Raw genomic sequence first — 4,184 nt, 5'->3', positions numbered from 1 at the left:
ATTGTGGTTCATGAAACTGTGTGGTAAAATCAGTGATCGAGCATCATCTCTTCTTATGAACATTTAAACCAAGGGATTGGGAATTTGTTTGTTTTTAGAGAGAATTGGTGAGCCAAGGGATTGGGATCCAATCATATAAGATTGCCAAGTAAAATTCAATGAACGCATTGGTTGAGGAAGAGATAAACATGTTTTGATTCGGAGATCTCAATATCTCCTATAACCCAATGAATTCCCCATTTCCGATTTCCACTTTCTCTTTACATTCTGCAACTCAATTCATGCAATCACCCCCATTCCATTTTAATTTCAGCAATTTAGCTTCTGCTCTTTAATTCATGCAATTTAAGATTCCGCCATTTAAATTTCTTGTCATTTACGTTTCCCGCCAATTTTACATTCCGCAATTCTCATCTAAATCTTGATTCCGCTCAACTAGAACACACTTCTAATCCGAATTTCTCACTCAACCAATCCTTGTGGGATTCGACCTCACTCTATTGTGAGTTTTTACTTGACGATAGCCGGTGCACTTGCCGGAAGGAATTTTGCCGATCGTGCAATTTCCTAAATCGTAGCATAACAAGTTTATGCGCATCAAGTTTATGGCGCCGTTGCCGGGGATTGGTTTTCGATTGACAATTCTCAAATTGGAAGTTAACTAGATTGAGCATTTTTTTTGTTTTGATTAATTCAGTACAAGTTACTTGTTGAATTTTAATTTCTGCACTCTGTTACATGCTTTCTTTCTTTATGCCTTTAAATTCAAGCAACTAACTCACTGACTCACTAACTGTTTGAATTAATTCCTCAACTGCTCTAACCATACTCTTCCATTAACCAAGAGTATTTCACTTGTTTGTTGCCTGTGCTGTGTTCTTGTATGATAGGTAGGAGAGGAGAGACATCAACTCCTCCATATACCGAACCAGAGAGGACCCTTCATAGACTTAGAAGGGAAGCAAGAGGGAAGAGAGTACTGGGAGAAGAGGAATCTGAAGGAAAATCTGAGGACAATTTTGAGGAAGCTTTAGATCTCAACATGGATAGAGAAGTTCACCACCATGAGAGAGCTGATGGAAACAATGCCATTCCTGAGAGGAGGGTTCTTAGTTCATACATAAACCCAACCTCTGGGAATTGTGGTAGCAGCATCCAGAAACCACCCATTCAGGCAACAATTTTGAGCTCAAACCACAGCTAATATCACTTGTGGAGAATCATTGTTCATTTGGTGGGAGTGCTAATGAAGACCCAAACCAACATCTCACAAAATTCCTGAGAATTTGCGACACTGTGAAGTCCAATGGAGTCCAGGAAGATGCCTATAAACTGCTTTTGTTCCCATTTTCACTTAGGGACAAGGCAGCTAAGTGGCTGGAATCATTCCCAAGGGGGAGCCTAACAACATGGGACGAGGTGGAAAGCAAATTTCTGGCACGTTTCTACCCCCCACAAAAGGTCAATAGGCTTCGATCTGAGGTTCAGACTTTTAGACAACAAGATGGTGAAACTCTCTACGAGGCATGGGAGAGATTCAAGGATTTGACAAGGAAATGCCCACCAGACATGTTCCATGACTGGGTGCAATTGCATATTTTCTATGATGGACTGTCTTATGAATCAAGGAAGGCTGTAGACCATTCATCAGGAGGTTCATTGAACAGGAAAAAGACTGTGGAAGAAGCCATTGAAGTGATTGAGACAGTGGCTGAGAATGAGTACTACTATGCATCAGAGAGACACAACACTAAGGGAGTCATGGAGCTGAACCATGTTGATACAATTCTAGCCCAAAACAAGGTGTTTGCCAAGCAACTAGCAGAGCTCACTAGGAAATTAGAAACAAAACAAGTGGCTGCAATACACACACAAGATCAAGAGGAAGAAAGTACTGAAGGAGGTGATTGGGAAGAGGCCAATTATGTAGGAAATCAACAAAGGCAACCATATGATCCACATTCCAACACTTACAACCCAGGCTGGAAAAACCACCCAAACTTTGGGTGGGGAAACCAGCAAAACCAACATAACAAGTCCACATACCAAAACTCCAACCAAAGATCATACCAAGCCACACAAAACACTTACTCTCAACCACCATATCATAGCCAAAATAATCAACCTGCTCAACCTAATCCGAACCAACAATTTCAAGATCAATTAAACAGGATAGAAGGAATGCTTGCAACCATGAGTCAAGACATAACCGAATTGAAAGCTTTTAAGGAAGAAGTAAATTCTAACCTGCAAAACCAAGGAGCTGCCATCCAGAAGCTAGAAAATCAAATTGCATAAAACCCCTGGGACAAGCGTTTCTCATGCTGCCAAGGCTATTGCAAGGGAAGAATGTAAGGCCATAACCCTCAGAAGCGGAAAGAATCTAAAGGAGATCTCAAAGGAAACCACAGAGGATGAAGCAAAGGAAAATGTGAGAGATAAGGAACAAGGACAATCTTTTACATCGTCTGCAACAAAAGAAAAAGAAAAAGAGGTCCTGAAGCCTTATACACCTAAAGCACCATATCCTCAACGTTTGATGAAAAGTGAAAAGGATGGCCAATTCTCCAGGTTCTTGGAGATTTTCAAGAAGCTTCAAATCAACATTCCGTTTGCTGAGGCAATAGAGCAAATGCCACTCTATGCAAAATTCTTAAAGGAATTAATGACCAAGAAAAGAAGCTGGAGAAACGAGGAAACTGTGTTGTTAACTGAAGAATGCAGTGCCATCATCCAGCACAAATTGCCTCAAAAATTGAAGGATCCAGGCAGTTTCCAAATCCCCTGCATCATAGGAGAAGTCATGGTGGAGAAGGCCTTGTGTGACTTAGGGGCCAGTATCAATTTGATGTCTCTAACAATGATGAGAAGAATGAAGATTGAGGAAGCCAAACCAACAAGAATGGCCCTCCAATTGGCAGATCGAACTTTTAAATTCCCTCATGGGATAGTTGAGGATTTGTTGGTGAAGGTGGGAGATTTTATATTTCCTGCTGATTTTGTGGTGTTAGATATGGAGGAAGAAGCCAAAGCTTCAATAATTCTGGGAAGACCCTTCCTGGCTACTACTGGAGCCATCATAGATGTACAAAAGGGTGAACTCACTCTTAGACTACATGATGAGAAATTGGTGTTTAACGTATTCAAGGCAATGAGCTATCCATCAGAATCACTAAGGGAATGCATGAGGGTGGATGTAGTGGACATTACAGTACAAGAAACCTTTGAGGAAACAACAAAGGAAGTGGCAGAGGAGGAGTTCACCAAGGACATAGAAGTTAGTGACATCAAGGCTGCTGAAACAACCATGCCAAACATGCCAGAGATAGTGAAATAAGAGAAGGAAGCACCAAAACCTGAGCTCAAAGCATTGCCCCCTAATCTCAAGTATGCATACTTGGGTAGTGATGAGAGTCATCCTGTTATCATTAGCTCTGCCCTGAGTCAAGAACAGGAAGAAGAATTGATCAAGGTGCTACAAACTCATCAAGATGCCATTGGATGGACCCTAGCTGATTTGAAGGGGATAAGTTCATCCATATGCATGCATAAAATCTTGTTAGAAGAGGATGCTAGACCCTCCATCCAAGCTCAGAGAGGATTGAATCCCGTCATGAAAGAAGTGGTACAAAAGGAGGTCATGAAGTTATGGCAGGCAGGGGTAATCTACCCCATTTCTGATAGCCCATGGGTTAGTCCCATCCATGTAGTTCCCAAGAAAGGTGGCATAACTGTGGTGCCAAATGAGAGGAACGAACTCATACCCACAAGAACTGTCACTGGGTGGAGGATGTGCATAGACTACAGGAAGCTCAATGAAGCCACCAGAAAAGATCATTTCCCACTCCCATTCATGGATCAGATGCTTGAAAGGCTTGCAGGACATGCTTACTATTGCTTTTTGGATGGATACTCAGGCTATAATCAGATAGTAGTTGATCCTAGAGATCAAGAGAAAACATCATTTGTTTGTCCATATGGAGTTTTTGCTTATAGACGCATGCCCTTTGGATTGTGCAATGCACCTGCCACTTTCCAAAGATGCATGCTGTCCATCTTTTCGGACATGATTGAAAAATTTATTGAGGTCTTCATGGATGATTTTTCTGTGTTTGGAGATTCTTTTCCTAGCTGCCTACACCACCTTGCCTTGGTGCTTAAGAGGTGCCAAGAGACTAACCTAG

General features: G+C 41.6%; 1 non-coding gene across 1 annotated transcript; it reads right to left on the bottom strand.

The window, feature by feature from the left end:
* Positions 1-1,467: 1,467 nt before the first annotated feature.
* On the bottom strand, positions 1,468-1,571 carry LOC148545218 (small nucleolar RNA R71). The gene has a single exon (XR_015900597.1). It is a non-coding gene; the product is annotated as a small nucleolar RNA R71 (small nucleolar RNA).
* Positions 1,572-4,184: the final 2,613 nt, after the last annotated feature.

This window comes from Arachis ipaensis, chromosome B9 (assembly GCF_059453495.1).
Source record: "Arachis ipaensis isolate K30076 ecotype BB chromosome B9, ASM5945349v1, whole genome shotgun sequence".
In the NCBI taxonomy this organism is placed as follows: Eukaryota; Viridiplantae; Streptophyta; class Magnoliopsida; order Fabales; family Fabaceae; genus Arachis; species Arachis ipaensis.
Note: the sequence above shows the minus strand (reverse complement) of the source record. Positions and strands in the feature narration are given on the sequence as shown.